The sequence below is a fragment of the Filicampus tigris genome, chromosome 3 (assembly GCF_054856515.1).
Source record: "Filicampus tigris isolate MCC_2025a chromosome 3, RoL_Ftig_1.0, whole genome shotgun sequence".
In the NCBI taxonomy this organism is placed as follows: Eukaryota; Metazoa; Chordata; class Actinopteri; order Syngnathiformes; family Syngnathidae; genus Filicampus; species Filicampus tigris.
Genome location: NC_141219.1, coordinates 6,190,808 through 6,210,000, shown reverse-complemented (window position 1 = coordinate 6,210,000; position 19,193 = coordinate 6,190,808). Strand labels below are relative to the sequence as shown.

The following is a 19,193-nucleotide window of genomic DNA, read 5'->3' as shown; positions in this document are numbered from 1 at the left end:
CCAGCCAGACAGGATACTCACTCTCTACTCGGATCCTATTATGTGCCTTTTCATGTTTATCATTTTACTTTGAGGTGACCGAATGGACCGGAAAGTCTTCATCATCTCTTCCAGGTAGGTTCTTCTTGCCTTTTTCGGACCCTTAATAGCCACTGAACTTAGCAATTAAGTGCCTTTTCACATCCACTACTTTACTCCACAGGTATTGAATGGGTCAACAGACTCCATCAAGCCTTCCAATTATGGGCCTTCTTAACGTCCTCCTGTTTATGCGAGGTGACTGAACAGGACTTTTAAGTCCTCATCATCAATTGCAGGCATGTTATTCCTGGCGACCTGCCTTTACGGGATGCCAGATGTCAGACCAATAAAATTGAAGATTGCCAGAGGAAAAAAAAAAACAAAAAAAAAAATTCCAAAAGCAACTGCCAACAGCCAATAATGTGTATCCCATATCATTGAAAGATCAGTTCTTCCTGCCTCGATGGGAAGCCTGATAAAAATGTGGAAAAAAAATACCAAAATCAGACAGAACCTTTTTCATACTCAACTTGACAATGTTTTCAGGGACTCCATTTTAATCCACGGCCACTGACTAGGAAACGTGTGACGTCATCAACCCTTACAAGCAGGTTATTCCTGCCTTGATGGGAAGCCTGATAATGGCTGGAAAAAATGACTCACGTCGTATAAATCGTTTTCACCATTTAGGAAGGTAAAAGTGCCGTTTCACCTCCTCTACTGTACTCTACCCACTTATACGATTGCCGAGAAACTTCATCATTCCTAGCAGGCGTTTTTTTTTTTTTCCTGCCTGAATGGGAGGCCTACCAATGCTCTGCAACACTTCAGGAAACAACAACAAAAGCGGAATGAACCTTTCTCCACTTATTGTCTGCGTGCAACGGGCTAAACAAAAGACGCCGGCATTCCCGGACCCTGCCGAGCAAACCCGATGGGAGCGTCTTCCCGAAAATGTGAAAGTAATCCTGAAGTCAAGAGATTAAAAAAGGGAAGTCGTGCTCGGCAGCGTCCGAAAAGCTCGTTGGCATTTGACTTTTTTTAGACGGGCGAGGGGCGGCGCGCAAACGAGGCTCACTCGTGAAATCGTCAACAGATCATCAAAAAGCATCGACCGGGCACATTAATATTCAATTAGGCATGGCTTATGTAAAATCATGCAAGCGGAGGGGAAGTCAAAGACACGGTGAGGTAGACAAATTAGTGTCAAAGACGTCCATCCGCTCATGTTGGCCATGTTGTCAAGGCGCGACGCCACATTAGCGCTGGCCACTCAAACACGGGGAAACTGACACTCCATTTTAGGACCAGTTTCACTTTGAAATGTGTTTTTGTGTTTGACCTTGTTTTCAGAAATATACTTTTCATTTTTTTTTGGGGGGGGGGGGGGAAATCAAGCTTCACATTTCTTCGCACATTTTGACGATTCACGGGCTGACTTGGTCCCTATCATGTGCTAAAAGGAGGGGTCCACTGTATATCTTTTTAAATGAACACATTTAGTACATGATATAACATATTTCAAAGTAATAAATAATTATGAGGTTACATTTTTATGATTATGTTTTCTATTATCTTTTTGCTAGTAACACTACAACTACTGCTAGTGCTACTCTGAAAAATAGCTATAGTAATAATGATAATATTATTATTCATAATAATAATAATAATAATAATAATAATAATAATAATACTGCCCACGTTTTGTGTTGCAATGTTTCTTGGGTCAAAGCAGAGGTACCGACCTGGTCCAGATGTGGCGCTGGCTGGCCCCGGCCTGGCGGTGCTTGACGGCGCATGCTAATGTGCACCTGCGGTGTCTGTGCCGACTAAATAAATAGACGTCTTGTTATCCGCTCACACCGGAGCCCTCTGCCCTCTTTAACCCGCTGCCGCTGCTTCCCTGCGGGGCACAATCACGGCATCTTTGCGCAGAATTACGGAGCCCCAGACATTCCCTGAAGAGAGAAAAAAAAAAAAAAAAACTATTGTGGCCCAAATATAAATATAAAATGCATCCGGAATTTGTGACTACTGAATAGTCATTTGTGGCCCAAAAAATATTTAATTGTGGCCACGATGTTCAGACCCAAATTACAAATACAAAGTACATATACCAGTTGGGACGTTGTGTAAAACATAAATAAAAGTAGAATACAATGCTTTACAAATCCTTTTCAACCAATATTCAATTGAATACACGACAAAGACAAGATATTTTTAACGTTCCTTCTAGTTTTAGAGTTTCCTACCTAATCACCTTGGCTCTCAATAGTGTTCTCCCATTTTACCACAATTCATCATTTGTGGCTGTACTTTATCATGGATTTTGAAACACATTTTTTAAATGGATTTTTACAATATACTGTACTGCACTTTGCATTTTTCAGATGTTCAATGAATGGCCAGTTCAGTAAAACAAAAACACAATGAGCACAATAGGTGGGCATCGCGTTAGTCTTCAAAAAATGATGAGTTTAATGACGTTTTGAATCCAGGATTATTTTTTTCAATACAATTTGGAAAAAGAATAGCAACATGCAAGGTTTTCAACTGCAAGATAAGATACAACATCTACGTCGACCTTCATCTGTCCCTACGGAACCAGCAGAGGTGGGTAAACTTGGTTAGCTTCCCAATTTAGCCTACTGGTGGGCAAACATTTACTTAACGTCACGTCAGTTATGCATTTAAATGGGGAGTCAATTAAGTAATAGACAACACAGGGACTGAAAACTGCAAATGGTACCATTAAAAAAGTACAAATTGGAATGTGTTAGCTTAGACTTGTATTGCAGTCCTTTGTGGTCACAACTCAGTAGTTTTGTGCACACTTTATACCTACAGTACTTCATGTCCAACAATTTACACTGGACAAAATTGTTTTTAATTTTTAAATCTGAGATGCAAGTTCACTTCCAAGATGAACTTTTTGCTCTGATGCAGAATCGGACCTAGTTTTTTTTTCTCCAGCCCATCAGGTTTTCATGATAATAATAATAATGACAATAATACAAGTAATAATAATAACAATAAAAATATATGATGTAATTTAGTCATATTTATGAATTAAGGATTAGGTTCGGCAACAGGTGGAATTTCTTTCTGAAATGTCATCGCTATAAATTACATCGTATGGTAAAATCCTTATTTTGCAAGGTTTTATAGGTCAAACTTCAAAACAAAAATGAACAAAAACCTGATGGGCTGGAAAAAAAATGTAGAAATCACCGTCAAAAATGTGTTTATGGACAAAAGTCGACTGGTTAAAAAATGCTGTTGACCAGTGTTATTTACTTTCCACAAATTAACATTTTGTGCACACAATCTATCTTGTGGCCACAATTATTGTTTCCTCCCATGTCATGTCTGGTACTATGTACAGAATGTTGCGGAACAGCAAAAGGAAAAAGCAGCCCTGGAAGATTTGTCTTTGCAAACACGTCCGCATAACGGTGGGAAATGTGTCCGAGTTATTCTCCCACAATTGTGTCTCTTCCTCCAAATCCTCTTCAGAAATAACATTATCTTCAAACAAACATTTCACTTTTAATCATTGCAATTTTCTAACCCCTCTACAATTCAACCCGGGCCCGTTTGAAGCTGTTCTTTTTCCCTGTGTGCTTTTCTGCTGGGATTCACTCCCCCGTGGCCTCTCTGCTCACACCAAAGCTTCCCCCCCTTTTCAAACACGGCTTTTGAGTCGAGAGGGGGGGCAGGAGGGAGGAGGTGGAAAAAAGCGGGGGAAAGTCTCGGAGGAAAATAGGTGGTGAACTGATGAACAATTCGGCGGTGCATAGCTGACAGGAATAGCAGATTTTATCACCTTGTCTGCTCTCAGGAAACACAGCGCCGTGATTTCTCACTGGACAGCCTTGTGTCAATCAAACACACACACACACACACTCGACGTTAACGTTGATGTGCGCAATGATGACCTGACGAGGAAGCACTATGGGGACAACAGCCTTTCAAAAACTTTTTTCAGATGTGTTGATCTTGTTTTTGCGGCACTGGAAAGAGGCATTTCAAAAGTAGACAAAAGTAGATCTTTGTCTTCCCTTCTTCAATTGCATTTAATGTGAACCAATCCCCCATATTGATGCTGTGCTCAAATCACTCATATCTCAAATTATCTTCTCCCATGGGAATGAATGGAAATTCCATTATTCAGTTGCAGCCCCCCAAAACGCCAAGACATAATTTTGTGACATGTTTTCCTAATACAATAAAAAGACAATCTACAGTACTGTAGTATAATAACAATGAAATAGAGTGCATAGAATTACACAGTTTTTGCTTCTTATTCTTAAATATAACATCCGACTGTTGTGTGTGCTTTGGCCACTGGGGGCAGCATAACATACATACAATATCAGTACATAATAAACCTAGAATCGTGGTGCAATACGAAGAAATTTGTCGCAACTATGAGGCTCGCTGCACAGCGAGTGATGCAGTTTTCGTGAGTCGCCAACCACCAGCCACTATTTTTGATGTGATTCGAAATTTCAATCACATGATCAACTCCGATCTAACATGGCACATGTAACGGCCAGTTAAAAAAAAAAAAAAATGCGACGACATCATATTTGATATCATATAAACTTTTATCACCACCGCCAAGTCACTTCTTGCACTGTGTGTTTGTGTTGTACTATATATGTCACCTCCAAAAGTTTACCAATAGCAACTTTTCTGCAGCAGCATGTTGGTTTATGGGTACAAAGGTCACTCGCCTGAGGTATCCATGATCACTGCCACATTGCACAAGAGAGAAAAAAAAAGAAAAAAATTGAAATAAGCCACAATCAAAAATCAGTCCATGCTATATTTGTAATGCTTACAAGTTCTTCATAACTGCTTCCTTGAACAATAGAAATAGACAAACAGAACCACTAGAAATGAAGTTGCAGCTCAAAAATGACTGTAATGTTCCTCTCGCCAGTTATTCACGATAACCGTCTTGCTTGCGCAAGAGAAACAAAGATGACTAGAAATAATCCAGCATCAATGATGCAATGGTGACTCAAGCAAAGAAAGGTGTCAGTGAACTTCTTGATCTCCACCACCTCTGAACTGTGAGGCGGACGTGCTAACCAGTCGACCACCGTGCCGCCCTATATATATATATATATATATATATATATATATTATTTATTTATTTATTTCGTTTTTCAAGAATTACTAACCTGTGAATATGTATTATGGTTCTCTTGTAACAGTCCCTTATTGGGCCACCGTACTTCAAGATCATGTCTGGCAAAGGCGAAATGACAAATTCCAATGTGCATGTTTAACAAGCCGCATGTGGCATTGCATGTCAGAGAAGGGGGAACCACTTGTTGCTACTGCCATGACAGACGGGGACTCTTAAACAGGAAAAGGACAGAACGAAACGGCACCACCTTCGTGGTTATGATTTACGGACGGGCCGCTGCTATTCTTTGTTCACGGCACTCCGCGCCGATAAGGCAACCCAACAATGGCCCGATTAGAGCGCGATTGGACGCCGACGCGCGGTGTTTCAAATCTCCTCAGTGGCTGTAATTCCGCTCTCGTGCACTTACAACAGAGCCTTGATAATGTTATTGCTGCCGGTTCGTGACCAAGCGAGATAAGAGAAATAGGTTTCTTTAAGCTCCACACAGGCTTAACCTATGACTCTACTTATATAGCAAGCCCCGTGGACCCGCGCAACCCTGTTAGCGTTAGCTTTGTGCGTCACCTCAGTGCGCGACGTGAGCGGATTTAAGGCCTCCAAATGGCCAATTATGTTGCGGAGTGCTGAAATTATTTTTCCTTGACAGTCAGAAAGATTGTACAGTACAGTCAGAACGTGTTTCTACTTTATCCGTGGGAAGGAAGAGGGGAAATTTCACCAAGCAAAGATGTACATAATGCATCACACAAGGTCTTCTGACTAACACAGCAGCTGCTGTTATACTTGTACTGAACATTGAGCTACTTCGGGATCATAAATGTACAATTGTACTGGAAAATAAGCAAGAAAAGGGGTTTGACAGAGGACGCACACAATGCAGTATTCAAGGTCTTCTGATCGACATGGTTAGGGTGATTTGGAATCGCCGACGGACGCCCGTTAAAAATTAGAGGAGGACCGGCCTATGGGCGGCTACTGTGATTTTTACCCGCGCGAAAAAAGGCGAATGACGGACGACGGAAGGCTGATGACGGATGAAGATTGACGGACGATCAATTTGTAGTGAAATGCCCAGCTCTGGAAGCGGGTGTCACACTTGGACTATACGTAAATGGGAGCCATCCCTGCATGTCTCCTGCAAGCAAAAGAAGTTGGCTTGCCGACGTTTGGAAAGTAGACACAATGTCATCTAACTGGCAGCTGCTGTCACATCATCACCAAGCAGGAGATGTCTCGGTACTACAAACATATAATTGTTTACAGTTACACTGGAAACCAATAATTGTTGTTTTCCAAGAAAGGGGAGAAATAAGACAGAGTAGACACACGGAATGCAGGATGCAAGATCTTGTAACAGAGCAGCTGCTGTCACAATTAAACTAAACCTAATTGTGATCATAACCACGAATTGTGTAGCGTTTCAGTGGAATCCACCAAGAGTTGTCTTTGTCCTTTTGAAAGAGATGTTGGAGAGAGCGGATGGATGGATGGAAAAAAAAAAAGTCTCCAGATGAACATGACAGCTGCTTTTGCATACTAAAATGGCTCCACCGTGGAATCACAAACATAAAATTGTTTACAATAACAAAGACATTATCTGATCACACGCAGCAATTACGCAATTACACATGATTGAAATGACTCAAATGCTCAAAATAATTTTATTTACGAAAATCCGCCACACCGCCAGCTTCACTTTTCACAGGAAATGTGGAGATTACAATCTTGTCACCACTGTCTTACACTCGCAGGCGTCACATTTCGCAATAATGACACAATGTCTTGCCACGGTTCAAGATGACAGATTGTGTGCAAAGATCACAGCTTTGTTGCACCACACATGCACGCGCGCACCCACGCACGCACACACACACACACACACACACACACACACACATAAACACACAGACAGCGTGGCTTTTGTTTAGAGACAATAGGGTGGTCGTGGATGCGTGGTTGTGGGGAGGTTTAACACGGGGGTTGTAAAGTGCGCACCTCCCATTGCAGATGTTCAATTGCCTTCAGCCCCCTTAGCTCCTTCCGACCATAAATTCCGACATCCCTCTGCAACCCAAGTCGACTCAAGCAGCTGCTGCAACTCTTAACTAAGACTCATCCACACGACAATAGCGCTTTGTGTAGTATGGGGCGCCTATAGATTTAGACCTTCATTGCTCTCAAGATGGGCTCTGTGTTTTGTGTCAACACATCAAAGTTAGTTGTCGTGCTTCACCCACTCATAAAGTCAACAACTCAAATGTTAGGCAACATAGGATTGCCCCTCTCTGAACTATATGTGGTACAAATGTATTAACAAGAAACTAGTGAATGGAAAATGAAGCTTCAAATTTGGTTCATGAACCAGTTGTATTTTTTGACTTATCTAGGTGGCACTCTGTGCTGAAAATACACCGACTTGCCATTTCTAAAATCCCTTTATTTAAACATTAGTGACATCTGGAGTCAAAAAGTCTTATTGAAGCATCCATCCATCCATTATCTGTACCGCTTCTCCTCACAAGGGTCGCGGGGCGTGCTGGAGCCTATCCCAGCTGTCTTTGGGCAGTAGGCGGGGGACACCCTGAACTGGTTGCCAGCCAATCGCAGGGCACACCGAGACAAACATCCGCACTCACAATCACACCTAGGGGCAATTTAGAGTGTCCAATCAACTTACCATGCATGTTTTTGGAATGTGGGAGGAAACCGGAGTACCCGGAGGAAACCCACGCAGGCACGGGGAGAACATGCAAACTCCACACAGGGAGGCCGGAGCCGGGATCGAACCCACGACCTCTGAACTGTGAGGCGGACGTGCTAACCAGTCGACTACCGTGCCGCCGTCTTATTGAAGCATGAAGTGAAAATGAAGAGAAGCTTCATTTTCCCAACACAACAAAAAATCAACACAATAAGTTCATCTTCAAAGCACTCTCTGAAAATGGCTAAAATTTGCCTTTGAGGCCAGGCTTTTTGAGAATTTTATTTTATTATTTTTTTTCGGTGGGGCTACCAAAATTTGTATTTCATTGTGAAACTGGCTTTGTGTCATTAATTATCAAAGATTTCAGAAGGGTGCCATGTTCTTAGAGTGTTGTGTTTTACCACAAATTACCCTACTTGGTTACTATGCTCCACCCACACACAATGACGCAATAACTCAAACATCTATCTATGCATTCTTCTAATTTGTTAGCAATGAAACACATCTTTCGAACAAGTACATCTTCCATCGGCCGTGCTCTGCCCACTTGTATTGACAAAATCAGAAACAAGAATTTCGAATTTATGCCAATTAGCTTTGCCAATCTGTTCGCATACAAGGTTCAAATATGCTAGCAATTGAACAATATCTCTAGGAAGAGTTAATCTTCAAAGCTTCCCAGGAAATAACTCAAATGAGCCTAAAATGGTAGATACAAGCCAAAATGGCTGACTAACTGTGACTTTTCGGACATGGCTTCTTGAGACTTTTTTTGTGGGTCTACACATGATATACACGCCAACCAAATTTTATTTTGCCAAGTAAAGCTGGTGTCAAAGGCTGAATTAAAAAATATACACAATCCAGCGGGCTGCATAAAAGTGTTTCAGGAAAAGAGCAGTAGAAAACACAAAACACGCAAAATAAATCCACATTTGCCAAAACGTCTTCTACTGAGGTACACCCCCAGCCCCGCCCCCTTTGCTGAAAGTACTCGGCATCAAGTCAGCAAGTTGGCAAAGAAGAAGTGGTTGAAGTTAATATGGACTTGTCTAAAAGTTGGCTGAACAAATGATGATAGATCTGCGTGAGTGAGCGAGTCACGGGGCTGAAGGTTAAATACGATCAGTGAGATTGAATGTGACAAATCAACATTAGGATCCATCTCGGGATATTAAACATTTGAAATTGGACTAATCAGGCAGGGTGGTGGAAACGAGCACGAGATGGATGGTGGCGCTTGGCAGTCGCAAAAAACACGTCTGATGAGACTAAATGGCAGAAGCCTTTGACATAAATGTGAATGAAGCAAACCGTGATTGTTGGAGTGCTCTCACACGCCTGATAATTACATATGAGAAAAAAAAGTCATAGAAGTACAAGTACAAGGGAAATAGTTATATAAAAATTAGAATAATCATAAATGGTGAGTGAAACTGAAATCACCAAATTAGCATGGAGAAACATGCCCTTATATTTGTATATCTCCTTGTAAAAATGTAATCAGTGTATTTATAGCTAGTATTTTGCAAGCGACTAACTGGGCTCTTAGTATTAACATGCTGATTTTCACTCTTATCACACTCACTGTTACAATTTTAAGATTCAAGGTTTATTGATTATATCGTCGCTGTCCTGTGAAAAACACTTCTGAGCATTTTTTATTTTTTTTCGTCCATGATGTTTCCGTGTTACAGACATCGCATTAACGTGAATATTTTTTTTTAATTCCAAAATTGGACGTGCATTTTTTTCACGAGTGTTTTTTTCATACATGTTTTTATTTCTATTTATTTTTATGTATCACTTACATACGAATACGAATGTTTTGAAACAAAAAAAAATGACCTGCAATCTGCATGCTTGGTCTGTTTATTCATAGCAGCATCCCAAATCAGTCTAACTACAGGATGAGTAGAGTTTCACAGTTGACAGCACAAAGTTTGACTGTTTTTTTTTTTTTTTCTTCTTTTCCGTTTGTTTGTCAATGCTTTCCCGCAGGTTTGGGGAGTCTCTGTGTACGAGGCAGGCGACGACAATGATGATTTATCCCAGACAGCTGCACGCTTGACAGGTCATCATTAGTGCAATGATTCCTCAGGTAGCTGTGTTCCCTGTTGGCCAAGACAAACGGCACACACTCTTAATTGACGGTATGAATAAAAGTTCATTCCTCCCCCCAAAAAAGGGCAGGAAGAATATATGATGATTACGAACGCGGTATAAAAAATTACGGGGAAGATGAATATGTCAAGTAGTGTCCTCAAACAAAGAGGTTAATAAACCTGCAACAGGCCAGAGGGTGCAATAGAGAAGATGGATGCTGTTTATCTGCGATTACGGCACATTCTCATCGCCATCTCGTTTAAGACTGCAATAAGCAAGACAGAGGGGGGCCAACTCGGAGTGATAAGCAGACCCGTGAAACACTTTGGACAGAAACATTTTGGCGTCATTTTCTTGGGAATGGTCCTAGAGAGTTGCTTGAAAACACTTGCAGAGTTAAACAACCATGCGGTCCAAAAGTGGAATCGTATGGCAAGAGGAGGTATTAAAGTCTGCTCTCCGAGGGAATGGCCACTGGAAGCTCGAGGGGCCTAAGCCCTTAAAATAGGATCAGAATTATGACCAGTCAGAGAGATCCCTGATATCTACTCAACTGACACCTTCAGTGAGGTCTGACCAAGTACAGATTTGAGTCTGTTCTGAAAAGTACAAATCATGACTCTTAGTAGAACTTGAAAAGCCTAGGGAGATTCAGATTGTAATAATTACGTGAAAAAACCCCGAATGAAATTGTATCCATTTATTAATGGTAAACCATTGAACTTTTGTTGCCATCCTTCACCCACATTCGATGACGGAGGCACAAAAACAAACAAAAATGCAATTTAGCATTGCCCACCGGCTTGGATACCTCAGGGGAAATTCTAAGATTAGAGGTTTAGGGGTCTATGGTCTACGGGTGTTATAAAAAATGGGGAACATGGGGCTTTATGTGAGGCTTGGTGGGGTTCGTTGGGAGCTGTGCATCAACCATAGGGTTGCGGGGTGTAGGAGAACTTACCACTCCAAAAAACGTCCGCTGGAAGTCTGCGAGTAAACTAAGTCTGATAACGCTTATTTAAATGATGAGCCTCAGCACAGGAGAAAAGGATTGTAATAGTCAAATATCAACATAAGGTTACCCTAATTTCCAGAGGTGGGCATTCCGTCAGACTGACGGAGCGTCAGTACGTCTGTTTTGCTGACGACTGACGAGACACATCAAAAATGACGGACTAAGCACTGACAGAAGTGGATTTTTTCGTCCATCAGTGTAATCGTCAGTAACCGCATTTTTTTTTTAGTTGAAGTTGAGAAATGTGTCACATATCATGTTTAAAGAAAGGTACACGCACTTTCACTCTTAATCAGCCTCAACCTCAGGTTGGGGAATTCAGAGTTTGCCTAAGTAAAATCCCTGGAATGACTGTACACCCAAAATCGAAAGTTAAAATGGCCAACTTTCTGTTAGATTTCTAGCACAAGCGCTTGAGACTTTTTCTGTGTGGCCTGTCATAATAGATGCATGCACTGACTTCTAAGATGATCGAAGAACCTGGTCCGAATTATATATTGTTTTAACGAAGCACTGCTGAGGGAGATTTGTGGAGTTATGTGTGGGACCTTTGGTATAAATTTCGCTTGGTAAATTGCACAGTAATCCTGTGCAACTTTGCATATTTGATATTTATGGACAGACTGAACTTTTACTTTTAAGGGCTTCAGCTTGCCAACTGTGACACGGCTTCTGTTTGCAGTAAATTTCAGTGTTTATTTTTTGGGCACGCCGTGTTCCCTCTCTGAACTGTGGCTTCTCCGACAATGCCAGCAGAAGTCGGTTGTTTGGCTTCATTTCCATGACCGTCTTTTCCTTGCCAGCTAGCGGCGCTCATCTCCCGCCAACACCGGATCAAGGAGGAGAACGGAAATGCTTATCCTAGGTTCAGAGCGGCGTTGGCAAGCTGTCAGGTGAACTTTTGTGTCCAACCACCTCGGAAAAAGTATATATTATTGTACTTTTAGGAATACGTGTCTTACGAGGCGGTACCCTGAAGGTTCTGCTTCAATACACTTGACTAGTACATTTTCGGTCAATGCATAGTGTGAACTTTTACCTAGAGTGAAAAAGATGGACTCATGTATGCCTTTATGCTGAGTGTGCCTGCCATTTTTTCTTTCCGGTTTAGAGTGGTGAAGGGTGAAACCACAGATCTCCCGTACCAATACATTAACTTGTAAAATCGAGGCTTGTATTTCTGCTAATGATACTTTCAAGGACGATTTAGTGTAGTTCCCATCAACAACGATTAACGTTCGTCGCGTGCTGCCACCCCCCGCCCCCAGTTGATGATTATGTTTCATTGTGTACTATGTGCCGTATCACCTCACCCCATCCACCTGTGGACGGATAGTTTTTAGCGCATCACATGCAGCATCCCGCCATCAAAAAAAACAAAGCACCATATACTCTATGTTGTTGTTACAGGTCTTCATTGTTTGGATTACATTTGGTGTACTTGTACTAGTTATTCAGATCTCTCGATGTTTCTTTAATTCTTATGACTATATTATTCAAAAGAGAATTCAAAGTTATATCCGAGCAGAACTTAATGAAACCTTTTTTTTTTTTTAGCTTAACTAACTATATGCTACATAGCCGAACGTATTGGATGGCGCCCTTTGGGTAACCTTGTGGTTGTCTCCAACCATACGTTTCTGGTTCCTTTTAATTAAAACTTTAATCGTCACTGCACTCTATACTTTCCCCTCTTTAACTTTTGCCAGGTATGAAACGAAATATTACTTATCACCCCACTGTGCTATGAGCCTAATCATTCACTCTTCATTCAAAAACATAATTAGATTCTATCAATCGATCTCTGAGGTGTCATTTTAAAAATACTGACTGTGGTCAATGTGTCATCCTGACAGAATCACCTATTAATAACATAACATTTCACTCTGGTGTGAACAGAGTTGGCTACTGCCAGCGGCACGCACGCTGACCATCTGTACTGTGAGGGCAGTAAATGTATAATAATGTGATCTGTACATGATAATCGCCGTGACACAGAGATCCCTGCCAGACCTTGAATTACGGCCATTGCACATCAACACGCAGCCCTCCGAGCAGAGCGGAAGAAGGTCAGCGGGTGAATTTATGAATCTCATTAGCATGCCCAGCAGAACGACTTTATTAACAGCTTATGGAATACAAATCTTTAGAAGTGGACGGAACATATGGTGGCGGACAGGACTCCGGACTATTTATATCTCAGGTAGTTCAAGTCTGCTTATATCAGCCCACGCAGCTATGCTAGCATAAGGACACAGACCGTATTTCATTGGGACACAATATTCTATCAATTCTTCATACATAAGCAAGTAAAAAAAAAAAGTTAACAAGACCACCACTGCTTAAGGTACCCAAGGATACTTGTTGCCGAAAGTTAAACACAAATATAACATTAATTAAAGCTGGAATCGTTTAGCTTCTCGGATACGTGCCTCTGACTCATTTTTGGGATCATCAAACTTTTATCAGAAAAATCTCAGCAAATTATCTTTCTAGGATACTTGGTGCTCATTTAGCTAAATGCCCTAGAAGGAGTTTGTTCTATATGGACGACTTCCTGTCCAGTTAAGGGCATGGTTCCTTCAAACTTTTTGTGTGTCCTGTTTTTGACATGTCCATGTTATTTCCTGTCAATCTGTCAACATGTTGTCAGGAGCTTTGCTCTAACCATCCACAGGATGTGACTGAATAGTACCCAATACCCAACCAGAAATGGCACCAGAATGATCAGATTCGGTTATAGAGTAATTTCACCTCACAATACTGACCGTCAACTCATGGGAATCTTCAAAATGCTCAGTTTGACTCCAGCTATATCACCAGAAAACAAGCGCGGCCATTATAGCCTTTCATTCCTGCCATATCAATAGGCAATAACGTGCACATATGATTGAATTATTGATGTTAAGCCCCACCGTTGTAGAACGAGCATGAGAAAGAACACACACTTGCTCAGAATAACCGAGGAGCTGCGAGAGATGCTGGCGGCGACGGTGCAAGTCCAAGCGCATTGACCTGCAAATAAACAAGTGCACTTGTGGTTGCGCAGACCTTTCCCCGCCCCGTGCTACCGTCATCTGAATGTGTTTTCCTTTATATGTCAGATTTCATTGCTGCCGCTGATTCAGTTTTGTCTGTCTGCGGCAATCAGCGGCGGTCCTTGATACAGGCGAGCACAGGTTGACCTTGGGTGGTTTGGAGTGGGTGAAATTTTTTTTTTTTAAAATCCAACCAAACCCTTCAGACAGCACGATACTGCGGGCTCGTTCATAAAATATTTATGACAAACATGTCAAAACCTGTACGGCAGGGATTTCTCAGCGAGACAGACAAATGAGCAGATTTGCTTGACGTTGCATCATGGGTATGACACTTTTTTAACATTACCAAATCAGTAAAAAGAACGGGTATGAGGGGGGGGGGGCCCGGGGTCTAGACACGACGTGGCCGCCATGCCAAAGCCCTTCTTTGCTTGAGGCTTGTTCATGTAGACTACAAAGATATGCTGGAAAATACATTTTTTTTTTTTGTAATAAACACGGGGAAACACCAAGAGGTGTTTTATTTCTTGCAAGAAACAAGAGAACTTGTTCAAAGCACTTCATGGAATGCGGTATACAACGTCTGTTGGGCCACTGAACGTAGAGCCGCTTCATGATCACACAGACAAATGTTTACAGTTACTTGGGACAGAAGTTTCTAAAATAACATTGAGCCTCATGCTGCTTCACAGTGTCTCTAAAAAAGACATGGAGCAGTCTGTTCTGGTAAATTACACTGAAAATCTAAGGTGGCTAAATTCCGCATGGTTCATACCATTCAGGCGTGCGCGTCTTCACTAATACACGACGCGTCTCATTCCTAGTATCTGTAAACGAGTATGTTTGTAATTGCAAGGCAAAAGCGGTTTCGTGGAACAACAGCTGCCGTGTTACTCCTAAGATCTTGTGTACTAACTGACAAAGATAATTTGTCCTTCTCCATTATAAGTTGCAGTGCAACCTCCATTTAACGGGCTAAATGGAGGAGGGAGTTGTCCGTTACAGCCGACTGTCTGTTACATCAAAGTACTGTTTTTTTCGTAGCCTAAAAATGTCCAGTACAGTCCAGAATTAGTTATCATATTGTAAATACATATTTAATAAAAGTCAGTCTGCACCATAGCGTGACTTATGTAAAATTGTTTCTGGAACTAACAATGTTCAAACAGCTACTTTTGAAGGGGCATTTTTGAGTGGAGCGGAGACTATTTCCTGTCCGCTGGATTCGAGGTTTCAGGTCATCGAGGTTAAGGTCAAATCCGGGTTCCGCTGTATTATAATATAGAAAATACAATTTCATATTTCTTACGTTCATGTGATACATATGTTTACACTCATGAAGCTGACGCCGGTGCTCTCTGGTCTTTTAGTAGTCCAATGGCGTCGAAGCCCCCCACCGTCATCACGATCCCCCGACACTCAGGAGAAATGGCAATTGCTGACAAATGTTCCATTCAAAGCTTGTTGGTTCTCCATCTTGGAGTGGCCGGCCAACACAATAGAATAGTGATTAATCCGCAGCCTGCGTCAGCATCCTTTTACAATCTCTTTCTGACTGTTGCACCGCCGACAGCTGCCAGAGTTAGAGAAAAAAAAACTGATATGTTGGGATTTTTGACGCTCAGCTACGACCACAGTGCCGCGCAGATAATTTGTTCATTTATCAATCTGTCACATATCGACTCGTCTGAGAAACGTCACGCTTTAATGGCTCCTGAGAGTTTCTTGTATCTCAGCAAATTTCCCTGATGGCTGTGTGACACCGCCGCTTGCCCCCGTGAATACTGATTGGCGCTAATGCTGGCATGGCTAATGGCCAAAACACAGGCAGAGATGAGCTTACGGCCCGGCTCTATTAATCTTGAGGGAAGGCTTGCAAACAAAGCCTAGCAGAAGTGGTAATGGTACTAAAGGCAAACATCTGGTTGGGTTCATATCCTTGAAATATGAATACAATCAAATCAAAATGCTTGTCTGTGTTTTAAACCTGCCTGAGCAGAACAGACTGTATCCATGGTAGCCTCCAGTCAAACCTCTCAGACTGAAAATTTTTCCCACAGGAAATAATTCGCTTTGCAATTTGGGCGTCGAATTTTGTGAAAGTGGTGAAATGGATCTAATATTTTTCCGAGCAAATTCTCAAAATGGTTTTCAAATTTTAAAACTGTGAGTTGCCATTTGGAGGACCTCAACATAAAAAAAAAAAAAAAAAAAAACCCTTCTCCATTATTTTTCACGCGCTTTGATCCCGGAGAAAACATATTCATTTTAGTGCTTCCGACACTGCGCACCCACAACTCACTCATAAAATTAGCTGTCAATCATAACAGGGGAGAGAGAACTGTCTCAAAGACCCAAGTAGAAAACCAAACAGTAAGTCGTCCATTTTGAAACGAAACAGTCATTTCAGGCGACTTTCAGGACTTATAGTTTGATGAACCACTTCAAGAGAATTCACCCAAGTGAGCCCTAATTGGAATCAGGTACACTAGACAGATGGGTGATGCTAAATTGTTCAGCTAAACGTGGGCGAAATATGGCATTAAAGTTTGATGATTATTTGAAGCATTCGCCATGCAGCTGGGCGTGTGAGGACCCATTCATCACTGCTTTCAGCTTTAATTATTATTATTTCATATGGGAAAAATCTCTAACCTGAGATGTCACTTTAGTCACTTTGCCAAAACACGCTTCAAATGCAACCAGACAAGCATCAAACTCCGAAAGGAGCATTGTTCTTTCTTTTAGCAGCGGAAAGCTTTCTCCTCAATCTGAATTATGCAATCGCTCAAAACAAAAATCTGACATGAAATATAAATACAGTAAATCTGAATAATTCACACATATTCTGTCGCGAGTCCATTTTATGACACATCATTGAGAGAGAACAATGTTGCCGTGTGAGATTTCCCCAGCTGGCGGATAAGACCTGCGATGCAACAAATCATGTTTAAAGCTACTTTTAACCGTCCAATAAATCAAACAAAGTGAATCAGAGTCCCGAAACCTGGGATGGATGCATTCGTAGCGTGATTGCGTTGGTATTGTTGGGTATGACAACAGCACATGGATCATGTCAAGTGGCGAGTCCCCCAAAAGAGACATCCAGAGGGCCGTCGTCCTCGGATGCGAGATGTATTCCAGCAGGCAATCGATGCGCTACTGAGCTCGCGTTGTGCCTTTCCGGGGAATAGCCGCGATGTGAGTGGCAAACTTGGAGGCGGGGTATTCGCCCGGGTATCAAACATGTTGTGAGGCATCTGAGAGTGAAGTGCAATTACGCAGACGGGGGGGGGAAACGCATCTCAGAAGTTTGCAGCGAGGGAGATCACAGCAGCACAAAAACTTCACTCCCAGCGCAGTGGGTTTTTTTTTTTCCTTTTGTTTTCCTTTCTCCCTGAAATAAAAGCTCTTTTTTTAACTCGATATTTGTTATGTGTGCTGTATTTACATGATATGTAAGCACCTGGTGTTTATTTACGCCGCGCTGGGAGGGACAATTTAAACATACAGAGTGAAAACCCCCACCTGATTGTTCGTCAATGTAGTTTTGGGGGGAAAAAAGTGTTTATTATGGCTACAAAAAAAGGCATAATCAAGAATAATCACATATATTCAGTACACAGAGGCAAATAATGTATTTGCAACTATTACCATTATTGAATACCTCATTTACTATGACAGACAAAAGATTTTTGTGCTGCTAGTTTTTAATCAAATATTGTGGCCCCTGAGTTTATTGCGCTGTACGACTTGTCATTTCTCACTGCAAAAGTCTCATAGCTAGCCCGTAGCAAGGTTATTCTAGTTCACAAAAAACGAATGAAATAACTTAAACTAAACATGAAAAAAAAAATTTCGCTAACAAAATAAAATAAGAACAAAAATGCTTTTTAAAAAAAAAAATACCGAAATTACATAGTGTTTATAAAACTAACTAAAATGAACAATGTCAATAAACTAAATATTACTACAATAACATATAGCCAAAATATACATCATTTTTGTCTTTGTCAATTATCATACTTGAGCTTTCTGGGTTCATTTTAGGTGTATTTATCGCTGCGTGTCCAAATAGAACACTGAAGGTCAAGCAGTCATTTGAGATACACAATACTTGGTGACTTTTTTTTTTTTTAATCTTGCACTCGACAAATACCACTGATATATTTAAAAAAAAAAAAAAAAAAAAAAAAAAAAAAACTAAAACTAATACTCCAACTGATAAAACTGAACTAAAACAAAGCAATTTCCTAAAAACTAAAAGCTAACAAACCTGCTCTAAGAGAAAGTCTCCCTCCATCTCTTCGCCCTCAACTTTCGCTCATAAGGCAGTAAAGGTCTTCAGTGAAACAGACAGGACTTGTGTATGTCTGGGCGGTTGTATTCTGTTTCAACTACTGATGCATTTAGTTAAACAAGAATGTCAGAATTTGCACCTTCTAGTCAGTATGTCCTTTTCCTGAACACTGAAGGTTTCCAAGAAGGTTGGGCACCAGGAACTGAGACTAGCACTTCAGTTCTCCCGGAATCGTTCAGGTTTTCAAATGTCCGTGCCACATTACGATTCCTAATCAGTTTCGCGGAGGAAGCCGCCCAAAACAAACAAAATACCAATAGTGTGCGCACGGCATGGAGCAATCGGCGGACACGAGCGAAGTACAACCAATAGGAAATGTGTGTGCGCCGCACACACAGAATATGTTCCATGCAAGCCCACTAGTTGAAACAAGGCATTCAGATAAATATTGCATTAACCCACCCGTTTTAGCTATCTCTGGGGCGGCCATTTTGTAACTTCTGTCAGCTGAAAATGACGTCACAACATCTCAGGGCTCAGGTAACGACCAATCACAGCTCACATGTTTTCTGAAGCTGAGCCGTGATTGGGCGTTACCTGAGCCCTGAGCAGTTGTGATGACATTTCCAGTCGACGGAAGTGACAAAATGGCCGCCCCTGAGATGGCTAAAAACGGGTGGATTTTGCTGCTTAACTCATATTCCACAAACACAATATTAATCAGAATGCCGTGTTTCAACTAGTGGGCCTGCTGGGAACATATTCTTGAAAAAAATATGCTTGGGTTGATTTACAATATAAGGTTCTCCAAAATAAAGCTCTCTTGTGGGGAATTGAAGATC

The 19,193-nt window shown here is 41.4% G+C and overlaps 1 long non-coding RNA gene across 9 annotated transcripts in view; it reads right to left on the bottom strand.

The window, feature by feature from the left end:
• The window catches only part of LOC147149682 (uncharacterized), a 268,040-nt gene that overhangs the window by 106,281 nt on the left and 142,566 nt on the right, over positions 1 to 19,193 (bottom strand). For 5 of the 9 annotated variants that reach the window (XR_015086169.1, XR_015086166.1, XR_015086165.1 and 2 more), the window contains one exon: positions 1,767 to 1,979. The exons of 3 other annotated variants lie outside the window; for them this stretch is intronic. This is a non-coding gene — a long non-coding RNA (uncharacterized LOC147149682). Of the gene's footprint in view, positions 1 to 1,766; positions 1,980 to 19,193 lie in introns of those variants that run through there. One more of the 9 variants, XR_015086170.1, reaches the window with a different exon arrangement.